This window comes from Equus asinus, chromosome 25 (assembly GCF_041296235.1).
Source record: "Equus asinus isolate D_3611 breed Donkey chromosome 25, EquAss-T2T_v2, whole genome shotgun sequence".
NCBI lineage: Eukaryota > Metazoa > Chordata > Mammalia > Perissodactyla > Equidae > Equus > Equus asinus.
In genome coordinates, this window is record NC_091814.1 from 5,159,771 (window position 1) to 5,172,422 (window position 12,652).

The following is a 12,652-nucleotide window of genomic DNA, read 5'->3' on the forward strand; positions in this document are numbered from 1 at the left end:
ATTCAGCCCTTCTCTGATGTGTGGTTTGCAAACATCCACTGCCAGTTGCTGTGCAGTCTTTGCATTGAGTTATGGTTTCCTTGGCTGGGCAGAACCTTCTGCGTTGGATAGAGTCCCGTTTGTTTCTTGTGTCCTTTCTTGCCCTTGCGCAGTCACACATGCTTCTTCCAAATAGGCAGCTAAGCCAGATGGTAAAGAGCACGCTGCCTGGGTTTTCTCCTAGAAGTTCCACGGACTCAAGTCTTCCATTCAAGGCTTTAATCCATTTCGAGGTGGTATGTGCCTCGTTTAACATCATGTCCTACTCTCATTTTGTTACCTGTGGTTGTGCAGTCTTCCAAGAAACATTTCTTCTCTAGACTTTCCTTTCTCCGCTGTCTTCTCTTGTCCCTCTGGTCGAAAATGAGCTGTCCATATTTGTGTGAGTAGACCTCTGTGCTCTTGATCGTGTTCTATTCGTCTGGGTGCCTGTTTTGGGGCCCAGACTGTGCTGTTTCAGTACCTAGGGCTTCGTCCTGTATGGTGAAATCAGAAAGGGGGATACGTCCAGCTTTGTTCATTTTCCTCAGGATTCCGTTGACTATTCAGTGTCCCTTATGCCTGGATAGAGACTTTAGGATTCTCTCTTCTATTTCTGTGGGAAAAATTACTACGACTTTGACTGGGATTGCATGGAATCCAGAGATTGCTTTATCTGTTACGAACTTTTCAAGTGTGTTAGTTCTTCCATTCCAAGAGTATGGTGTAGCCTTCCGTTTCCTTCTCTCTTCTGGAATTTATTTCCCAAAAGCTTTCTTCCCTTTCGTGTTACATAGCATGCACCCGTTTGGTTAAGGTCATGCATAGATATCTTATTCTTCTTACTGGTATACTTCTGTTTTTGAGGTTCAGTATTTATGTTCTTTGCACCTTTTAATTGGTTCTGTTTTGGCAAACGTTTATGGCTGTGCTCACATGTGCTGACACTGCAGCTGTATTTGCTGAAGAAGAGTGGCCCTGTCTAACGTTGCTTCCCATCTGCCTCTGCACTACATCGGATGCCTGCCCCAGAATGGCTGGGCCAATGGTGAGGAGGCTCACCCCCAGGAATCCACGTGGCCTAGCGCGGGCTTCCGACCCAGAATGCACGGACTTCACTGCTACAACACGGGCTGGCCCCTTTCATGTTCCATTGCCAACCTGCTGTTGAGTGAAATGTGAATTAAATATGCTACATAAGCCCAAATCTGGCCCTATGTAGACTAGGCCTGGTTTTCTTTCCGGTCCACGGTGATGTCAGAGGATTTGTCAGAATTGTGTCTCTGCTGTCCCAGAAAGCTTCATGGACACAGGGTTTCAGAGCCCGCTTGGAGCAGTCTCATAACTCACCCTTCCCAGTTAGCCCAGGTTTGACCTTCATTGCAAGTTTTGGGGTTGTGACCTTCTCGGTCTTTCCAACGTTCAAACATAGTCTGTCTAAAGACTGACGTATTGCACTGTGGATTATTCAGGTGTGATTTCTGTTGGGCTTCCATTTTCTGGGACCCTGTTTTCTTTTCCATAGTCTAATCGTCATGGTCTTTCTGAGGTATATCCCTTCGAGGTGCTTGTCAGTACATTCTCCTTCATTCCAAGTTAGGAATTTTGTATTTCTTTAATCACCATGTGTTCTGTAGGCCGATGTGTGAGTTCTTTCGTGATTCCTGGGTGTCGTCTTTGAATTTCCATTGGTCACTTGAGGGAGTCTTTGCTCTCTTAGTCTAGGTGCAACTGAGCACTGAGTACGCGTGGTCATCTGGGTTCGTTTGACATTGTGAGATGAGAAACTCCAGGTACGACGTTGTCCTGGCAACCACCTTCAGGAACCCAATGCTTCTGAAACAAATTAGATGAATCTGATGAATTCCTCTGTCCAGGTGAGAGACCTTCTGTCTCTATTCTGGATTTGGGAAGTTTCAAACTTCACCCTTGATGCTTGAACTTTCCACTAGATTATGGCTAGATACTGGCTTACTTTGTTTCTACAGGTTTTGTTATGTGTTTGACTTACCTCCTCAGCTGTGGCGAGTTTATTTTTCTTTAAATATAATGGTAATGTTCTAATTTTCAGCAAACCTCCTTACGTGTGGTATCGAAACACGTAATCAATATTCCTTGTACGGCAAGAGAGGGTAGAGAGAATCTCATTGATCCCAACTGAACACTCTAGCCTGGGAGGGCAGCTTTCACAAAGGAACAAAGCCCTCTGGAAAAGGTGCTTTTCAGCACACTTCTAGAGCCCTTCCAAACCAAGCGACATACCCAAGCATGGCAGGGGTCCGTTCTTTCCAGGCTTCAATGAGATCTCTGCTGACACATTGGCATGTACCCAGTGGGCCCCCGTGACTTGAGCACTATGGAAAGGGAGACTTGTCTTCAAAGTTTGCTGAGGCCTAAGAAAGGTGGCCTCGCTTCTTCTCTTCAATGTCCTCAAGTAATCATTCTTGACTTTGGGTTATGGGTAAGGCAGAAGGACAATGTATGTCTGATAAGCCCCAGGTACGGCCTCTTTTCTCAAAACAAGTTTCTAGCTTGAATCAGCATGGCCTCCACATCTACATGAGTAGATGACAATGTTCTCCTCTGAGTGCTTGTCCCTCTATTATCGCTTCATTTCAGTGATTCCTTTCTCATCCCTTGAATACGCATCTGTTGGATCTCTTCAAGTTTCTGTGCCCAGTTTCTGTTTGGAAAAGCTGTTTCTGGGAATCTCTCACTTGAATATCCTAGCCTAGGCAAATCCTCGGGATGGAAACCTGGGACCATCTTGGGTGACATGGTCACCATGATGTCATAAACACCCTCAGAATTCTAAGTTGTGCTGAAAACCTCCATGCACACAGTGTTTCAGACCCATCTCATACCAGTCTGACTACTCTCCCTTTCCAGGTGCGATAGTTTTCCTTTTACGGGACTTCTTGTCGGTTTCTATCTTTCTCCTCGAACCTTGAAAGTTCTACTACATTCCTTCTAGACAATGGTTTCTTCCCTTTAAGATCATCCTGGGATTTATCTCTTAAGTTTTGTGGATGTGGCCAAATGTGTGGACTTTCCCCACAGAAAGTCCTGGAGTCCCTGCAAAGTTGAAGTTACCCAGGCAATCCTCTGATGAGCAATGATCGTGTCATCTCATAGTAGTCTGGCAATTCCACCTTGGCAGGTCACATGTTTTATTTCCTTCATCATGTCGGGGAAGTGTACCTGATGCGTTCATAGATTGTAATATTCTCATGGTTCATTTCCCGGTGTGTATTCATAAGGTATCCTCACAATTTCTACTTCTTCATGATCTCTGTTGGCACCATACCTTGAAATCCATATTTCCTACTGCTCCTAATCTGATCCGGACCCGTGATGCCACCCTACCAAGCCTAGGCCGCCCAAGTGAAACATGGGCACTTACCAGCTACACCACAGTGCCGGACCTGAATTGGACTTTTGGACCAACCTTTGGCTTGAACTTGGGGAGATGTTGGCCTGCATTGATTATTCCTAAATGTAATTAGTAAAAACATCGTGGACGGTAACATTTTCCACTGGCTCATGAGTTTAGCACAGAACGTGCTGTGTTGGTTGTGCTCCTCTTCATCTCTTTGCAATGGTCTAATTTTCTGTAGCATCATTAAGCATTTGGAGGTGATTATCAATCCTTGGAAGTTCATCTTCTCTAAATTCTTTCAGCCTGCAATCTTTATGCCATAAACCTGCTTGCCTTTATGGAGTTTTGATTTTAGGTGAATTGATTTCCCTAACCCTTCATTATAACATCCTATAGCTTTCAGATTTACATCCTCATAGATTTAGACTTCTGTGTATGGTACATCATCTTCCCCACTGTAAGCCTAATTACAGGCCCACACTACACCATTGTGCCTAAACAACTCTTTCTCCCACCGTCCCCTGCCACCCGTTACCTCTGGGAACCACCGATCCCATGTCATGTTCTACATGTTTGTTGGTCCCTATTTTAATCTTCTCCTTGTAAGTGAGATCCTATGGTATTTGACATTCTCCCTGGGGGTTGTTTCAGTTCCCCTCATACCCACAGGAGCCATTCTGGTGTCACAAATGGCTGGACGGCACCCTGTCTTACAGCTGAGTGCTATGCCATTGTGTGGATATAGCCCACCTTTCTTCTCCATGGGTCCCTTGATGGGCACCAGAGGAACTTCCACGTCTTGCATATTGGGAGGAAGGCTGTGGTGAACACAGCGCTGCACGGATCTCTGTGCAGTAGTGTTCCCAATTTCTTTGGATAAACACGCTGCAGAGGAATAGCTGGACCATATGGTAGATGTATTTTGAAGTTTCTGAGGCAATTCCACAAGGCTATGCCTAGTGCCTTCACCGGTTTGCACTCCCACCAGCGGTGCAGAACTCTTCCCTTCTCTCCACCTCCCCTCCGACACTTGTTGTTTCCTGTCTTGTTCTTTATAGCCATTCTGACCACAGTGAGCTGCTATCTCATTGCCGTTTGGATTTGCATTGGCCTTAGATTTAATGATGATGAACATGAGTTCATAAAGCTGTTGGCAACTTTTCTGTCTTCTTGGGGTAAATCTCTGTGTCCATCTTTTGCCCAGGTTTTAATGGGCTTGTTGTTTTTTCTCTTGTCGAGACGTGTGAGGTCATTGGATCTTTTGGCTATTCAGCCTTTCTCCGATGTGCGGTTTGAAATATTCTCTTCCTGCTGTTGTGCTGTCCTTGCATTGAGTCGACGCTTTCCTTGGCTGGACAGAACCTACTGCATTGGATGGAGTCCCGTTTGTTTCTTGGTTCCATTGTTGACCTTGACTAGTCACACATGCTTCTTCCAAATAGGTCGCTACGCCAGATGGCAAAGAGCAAGCTCCCTGGGTTTTATTCTAGAAGTTTCACTGTTTCAAGTCTTAAGTTGAAGGGTTTAATCCATTTCGAGGGGGTGTGTGTGCCTGGTGTAACATCATGGTCTACTCTCATTGTGTTACATGTGGCTGTGCAAGCTTCCCAGCACTGTTTCTTTTAGAGACTCACCTTTCTCCACTGTCTCCTCTTGCCTTCCTCGTTGCAAATGAGTTGTTCATATATGGGTGAGTTGACCTCTGGGCTCTGGATTCTGTTCCATTGGTCTGTGTGCCTGTTTTTGGGAGCAGGCTATGTTTCGGTACCTAGCTCTTCGTCCTACATGTTGGAATCAGAAAGTGTTTTACATCCTGCTTTGTTCATCCTGCTTTTTTCCTCAGGATTCCTTTGGGTATTCAGGGTTCTTGTTGCTGTATAGAGAGTTTAGGATTCTCTCTTCTATTTCTGTGGGAAAGATTGCTGCAACTTTGACAGGGATTGCATGGCATCTAGAGATTGATTTATCCTTTACGGCCGTTTCAGTTGTTTTAGTTCTTACATTCCTAGACCGTGGAATACCCTTCCGTTTGCTTGTGTCTTCTGGAATTGCTTTCGCCAAAGCTTTGCTAGTTTTTGGTTTGCATTGCTTGCACCTGTTTGTCTAAGCTAATTCCTAGAAATCCTATTGTTCTTACGTGCATGTTTTTTCTTTCTGAGGTTCAGTTTTTCTATCCTATGCAACTTTTCATTGGTTTTGTTTTGGCAGATGTTCATGGCTGTGCTCACATCTGCTGGCGATGCTGCTGTACTTTCTGAGGAAGATTGATGCTGTCTGACGTTGCTTCCCATCTGCCTCTACACTACCTCAGACGCCTGCCCCAGAATGGCTGGACCAGCTGTGATGAGGTTCACCCCCAGGATTCCGTATGGCCTGCCCGGGGCTGCTGACCACAATGTGCAGTGTTCACCACGACACTGGCCGGCACCTTTCATGTTACATTGGCAACCTGCTGTTGAGTGGAATGTGACTTGAATAGGCTACTTGGGCCAAATGTGGCACTGTGTAGATGAGGCCAGTTTATTTTTCTTCTCCACTGTGATGTCAGAAGATTTGTCAGAATTCTGTCTCTGCTGTCCTGGCACACTTCATTGACACAGGTTTTCAGAGCCCGATGTTAGCAGTGTGATAACTCACCTTTACCAATTAGCCTAAGTATGACATTTGCTCCAGTTTTTGTGGATGTGACTTTCTCTGACTTTCGAACGTTCAGAGTATGACTAAAACTTAATTGTTTCATTGTGGATTATTCAGATGTGATTTCTGTGTGCCTTCCATTTTCTGTGACCGTTTTCTATTTTCCATAGTATAATTGTTGATATGGGCTCGGCGAGCTGAAGACTCAAATATAAGATTTCTTGGACTCTCAAGGTCTGGCATTGGTGCTCTTTTATTTAGAGAATAGTACGGGATGGCATGGGGACAGGACCCATGGGCAGTGAAGAGCTGCTGCTGCTCCCTGGGGACGGGACCCATGAGCAGTCAGAGCTCCTGCTGCATCCCTCAGTTGAGGGTTAGTGATAATTTTATAAGGCATGGTTACATGACTTGTTTTTACTGGAAAAAGAAATGATGATGTTCAATGTCTTTAAATGATTTCAGTGCAGATGGGGTCTGGTTATTGTGCGGTCATATAACTTTAGATACGAATCTGCCCATATATATTACCATGTAGGTTAGTATGCCCTGGGATGCTCTCCATGGGACAGCCCTAATTCATATCAACAAAAAATCCAACGGGTCATATAGATTGGCATGTAGGCCAGGTCACCTTGGGCTTTTCTAGCTGGAGCAGCCTCAATCCACGACATAACCCCCCTCGAACCCATTTGGACTGGAAATATTTGGGGATATGGACGATGTTCACTCTTCTGTAAATACTTCTGGCTGTACAATGTTGTAGAGGTGTCCCTAAATGGGGCCATAGGCACAGGTAGAAGTTCAGTGGACCAGAAGTCTTCACCTGTGGAGTCCAAGGCTAAGTTATACAGAGCCCCTGGAGAGGAGAGAATCATTTGACGAGATGTGCTCCAAGAGGTGAAATATTTTGGCATGCAGAAGACAAACAACGAAACAGACAACAAACTACAAGTAGAAATACAAGCAGTATGTTTAACCCAATGAATAAGGTTTTGAAGTAGTGCAGAAAACTGGTACTGACTGGGAGTTCAACCAATCGTTTAGAGTTAGGGTTGGTCAGACATGGATTTAATTTGGTGGCTGGGCTAGGAAGCCAGAAATATTTTGACGGTAGTCAAGAATATAGGCAAAACATTCAGTTTTTATAACGGCACAGGTGCCCCCTTGTGGGGCTGTCAAGACATCCAGTGCCATTTGGATTTGGAGGACTGCCTTACACATTTGGGATACTTCTAAATTGAGCAGCGAAATGCTATTCTGTGCGTCATTTAATGCCTTCATACTGAATTTGATTAGGACTTCCATGTGCAAGACAGCATTTTTAATTCCTAATTGGTGAAGGATAATTGAGTAAAGATGGAAATACCAGTGGAAGACACAGCTGGTCCAGCGCTGTTGCAGTTGGGTAGGTTAGCAGGAGGAGATATATTAAATGTAGTTCTACCTTGCATGCAGACAAAACCTAGGGTGCATCATCCAATCCATCCAGGTGGCAGCCAAGGCCATAAATTGGACCCACATCGACACTGAGCACCATTAGGGGCTAAACAAAACGTGCTGGGCCGTCTATCCCAGTCAGTCCCAGACCAGTCAGTATGTTTTTTAAGGCTATGATACGAGAACACAAATAACAGGGAATTTTTCCCATAAGTCGAGTGCTATTAGGCCATGTATCACAGGTGTGATTGGTTTGTTCCCAAGAGAGAGTGATCTTTTACTGGGTTGATCACTAGTAGGAGTGAACCAAATATATTCATTCCAAATTTGATATGGTCCATCCTGAGTCTTGATAAGCTGGGGACTTTAAATTTGGAACATGTTGTTTAGGATCCACATGTGACAAAGCAAATCTATTAGTATTCGGGCAGTAGTATTGAAGGAAAATGTTTGATGGTGGCCAGGGAACTCCCAGGTGTCAGAGATAGATGGCCACAAGGAGACATTACGATTAGCAATAGATGAATCTTGCAAAAGAAAACAGCTAGAATCTAATATCCAGGAATACCTACTATAGCTTCTACATAAACGTATTTTTTCTCTCTTAAATCACCCTCATTTTTACAAAAGATAGCCAAATTAGGCTGAACTGGTTTGCAAATAAAGTGTAGCTTCAATACAACTTGCTCCAATTATTTACATAAGAGGAGCAAGAATAGTAATTGCTTATACAGGCTTTTTTAAATCTGCTTTGCTGGTCTTTTTTATGAGGAATCTCAGATTCAACTGTGAAGGCCTTGCAAGGCCAGAAAAGCCAAGCCAAGGATTTGCCATCAGATTTGGCCTGCAGTACTTACAGATTTGAGTGGTGTTCTCTTTGAGGTCCCCCAAAATATTCGGAGGTTCCTTACACCTGTCAGATAAGCAAGCTTCCTTACTTAATGGGTAAGATTGCCAGAATCTCTGTAAACAAGGTACCAGGCCCATGTTTCCAAGTGGCTGTATTCCAGAAAGTCGAATCTTTGTTCCTGAAATGCTGTCTTGTCATATCTGAGCCTGTGTGTTTCAAATATACATTCCAGTCAAAGCCTTGGTAGTATAACCAATGTGTCCTGTTATAAGGAGAACAGATTCTTATGGAACTTATGCAAATATTGCCACTACATAACCATACTCGGTCACAAAGGGTTTCCCAATTCCAGAGGGATAAGGTAGGGAGAAAAAGATAAATGTTTCAGTTTTTCTCATAAAGGCATAATTTCACCAAACGGCTGTAAGTCAAAGTTAGCATAAGAGAAAAGAAAAAATATTTCCTTCATTGTGAGAAAACAAAACAACACATCAAAACTCAACAATATTTCAAACAGATGTCCTAAAAAATTATAATCATCCTCATCAGTTCACACAGTCCTGTATAATCAACTCTTGAGCTGAATCTTCTCTCAGCAGATTGATGAACTTAGTTTCTGTTAGAATTCTGTAATTTCTTACTCAGTTCAGTTTTACAATCTGAAAGTTTGTCAGAAACGTGTAGTTTAGAACCTCTGTGTCAGAATCGTTTCCAGGAATTTCTCGGAAGATGAAAGATATTTGCAAAAGAAAAAAGCATCAGAGTAAAACAACAGCTATCTGCAAATGGACAAAGGACTCCAAACGGCAATTGCCAAAGAAACTTGGCTACTTCTGTGACATATAACACTTCCAGATAATAATTGGACTTATGACTGATAACCAGGACAGATCAGAATCTTAAGAATGCCATATAATTTTAAGACATCTATATTAATAACATTTACCCATCTAATACCACCTAAGAAAGTCTATCTTCATTTATTTCCCAATGTTTTCCATGTAATTTAGTAGACCAAATAAGCCTAGTTAGTTTGGTATTTTCCTCCTTATAGGAAGAGAGAGAAAATTTCTTTGAGACGACTCAGGGGGCCTCTGAAAATCCTCAGAGTAATTTTTCTTCTGTCTACCAGGTCAAAAGAAAGCCTTCATTCAGGATTTGAATATTTTTGAGGGAGAAACTTGTCAAAACATACCCAAAGTTTTTAAAATGCTTCTTCAAATAGGAAACAACACTCACTGTGAAACAATGCTCAGCTATCTATTCAAACTGATAACAGAAAGAGTGAAAAATCTTAAGAGTGACCTCACTCATTATTTTCACAAAACAGATTTGTCTCTTAGGTAGAATTACTCAAAGGAATAGCTTTTATAAACTCTTTATCAAGAGCAGATCCAAAGTTCAAGACAAAGTATCCTTTCAGAGAAAACCAAATTTGAATTTCTGCACGTACTTATTTTTAACATTCAAACTCATGCACTTAATTGAACTTACTTTAGTCTACTTTAGCAGACATAAAACTCATTTCAGAATTTCTCCTTCACAAGCATTCTACAACTTTGTCCCAAAGTCTTTCTTTTTCCTTTCTAGTACGTCATGACAAATTTATGTTTCTTAACCTATCAAACAAAAATATTTCCATTCTTTATACCTTTTTTACTGAAAACATCCATTTTAACTTCCTTGAATACAGAGCTCTTTTGCTTATTAATTTCCAGTAGCTTTAATTCCATAGGTTAATTAGAACATTTAAACCTTAACAGACCTAGTAAACACTAAAAATGTAAACAATTATGAATTGTCTTTTATATCAGCATTCTAAACACTTCATAAATTTAGAAACGTGGTACTTTACAACAAAACACAAGGCATGCTTCTTAATACGCACAAACGCTTTTAGCCTCTTCACTAAGATGCCAAAATCAGATAACTTGGCTATGTTTATTAATAATGTTTCAGTGTTTCATCCTATCCAAAAATGACCCAGATATTCAGACTTTTATCATTTAACTTAACTTGGCAAAACTCAAGATTGTTACCAAAAAGAATTTCGAAGCTGTTTTTTTCCCCAAGTATACAGACTGTAAAAGTTATTGTGAGTTTTATGTATTTAAACCATTTTTTTCCGACAATTATGTTCAGATTACCTACGGAAACCTCATGAGGCATTTGAAAAAACTGGTCATCGTTTACAGCTATTATTTTGCTGACAAATTTAACAGACAACGTGAACTTATGTGACTAGTAAACCCAGGATGAATGCCTGCATACTATGCAAATACCGACAACTCTGACAAGAAGACTATTTTCAATCAAACCAACAAACTTAAACAAGTTTTCATTTAACATAGGTTAATTCACATCACGTTTACTTTGAAAGGGACTGTGTTAATTTCTACTACATTTAGAATTTCAGTAAGCACTTACTTTAAGCCAACTAAACAGAGATCTTAATTTTGGCCATAGCATCCAGGATAAAAGTATCACACCTATAACATACACATAGCCACACATACAGAGAGACTGTACAACCATCGTTTTAAAAACTACTGCTGTGAGTCAGGAACAATAATATTAAGCTCACAAGTTATGAATCCAAACTTTGTTTTGAGCCTTTTTACTAATACTTATGGAGAAGACCTTTGACATGCTAGAGTTTTGCAAAGGCACACTTATGTTCATTTATCCTTTCCCCTCCTTTTTTGTTTTTCAGTCTTAAGAATGAGTGATGGACTGGACAGTAGTTCCTGGAGAGGGAGGATGATAATCTTTTTCATGATAAAGGAACTAGGTGGAATCTGAACTGCCTCTAGAGCTGTCTTTCCAGTCTTGCAAGGATTTTGTAAGGACAGTTACTCTTGATTTCCCAGAAACTGGACTGTAACTTGAAGGTCCTTTTAGGTTGATCCACCTGTCCAACTGCACCAGAAAGGCACAGAGAAGCCTCGCAAATTTTCTCCTAGTTGGAGTTTCTGGGGCAGCACCCATACAATTGAAAGTGTTTCTAATTAGTTAGAAGGATTCTGAGTGGTGAGTCTCTGGGGATGCTTACGGCATTCCCCATGGCAGTAAAGCCAGTGTCTGACTGACAGTGGACTGGAAAAGGGTGCAGTGCCCACAGAAGCCGGGAACTGGCTGGAGGTCAGGGCTCCAAGCAGCCGGGTTGAGAGTTAAGTCCCTTGCAAAATGTTTTCAAGTTTTTCGATTTTACAGAAGGTCCAGGTTCTGGTCAGGTTCAGCCTGAACTTAAGTTCGACTTGGTGACAACAGACTACATGATGAGCAAAACAAAGAAAGGAAAAGAAGACACCAGACCTCACCCTCATGGCCACTCCCAGAGGGTTATCAAGATAAGAGTCACAGAACAGTTCCCGTGCTGGGGCACACTACCCTAGCACGACAGTTCACAGAATAAATCACAGGTCTGCTACCCTCATAGCCAACTCAGTAGGTGACTAAAATCCTCAATCAGTCATCTGCCAAAAAAGGGCACCCTACTTGGTGTTGCCGTGGTGATCAGGGTAGAAAGCCAAAGTTGGTGTTCCCAGGCGTGGAGGCCTTCACTCTTCAAAGATTCTTCTGTTTTCCGGTTGCAAAGCTCAAAAGGAGATGAAAATGGCCCGTGTAACTCTAACAAAGATGAAAGAGACACGTCCATTTCCTTGAAAATCCCCTGTGAACCTAGGGCAGCATCCCACCTGTCGTTCCTAATGTGGGGTTCCTATAGCAATGGGTGATGGGGAACTCCACCAGCATTGCATCCCTTTTATACCTTCCCTCGGATGCCTGGCAGTAACAGGTGCCTGGTGAACATCTTTCCTATTCTGCCTGGCAGCAATAGGTGCCTGGTGAATGGTCCCTGAGAGAAAAGGAGAAGTTTAAGAGAGAACAGGATAGAGAAAAATAGTGAGGAATTTTCCGCCGCTTTGGGGGACATTCTACCCAATTGCGTGTTGGAGCCATTCTCCGAGAAGGGTTTTCCATACTCAACCAAAGGTTAGACTTTCTTACTTGCCTTGAACTGGAGTCCCAATTGGGACATTCACACAGTTCAGAGCATGGTCAGGTGCCATGGGAGGTAGCCCAATACAGCCTGAGGAAAAGAAACCTTCCACGGGAGTCTTGTAGATTCCCGACCATCCTAATGACTGAAGTGGCCAACCCGTGCCCACGTAAAATTTATATATCAGAGATAGAGTCAGGAAGGAACGGATTAATTCATTCTACATCACCCTTAGGCTTAAGGTACTGATTCTCTTCAAGCCGAATGCCATGATTTGCCCCACAGAGTAGCCATGGGCAGCAAACGTGGATTCATACAGCTATCC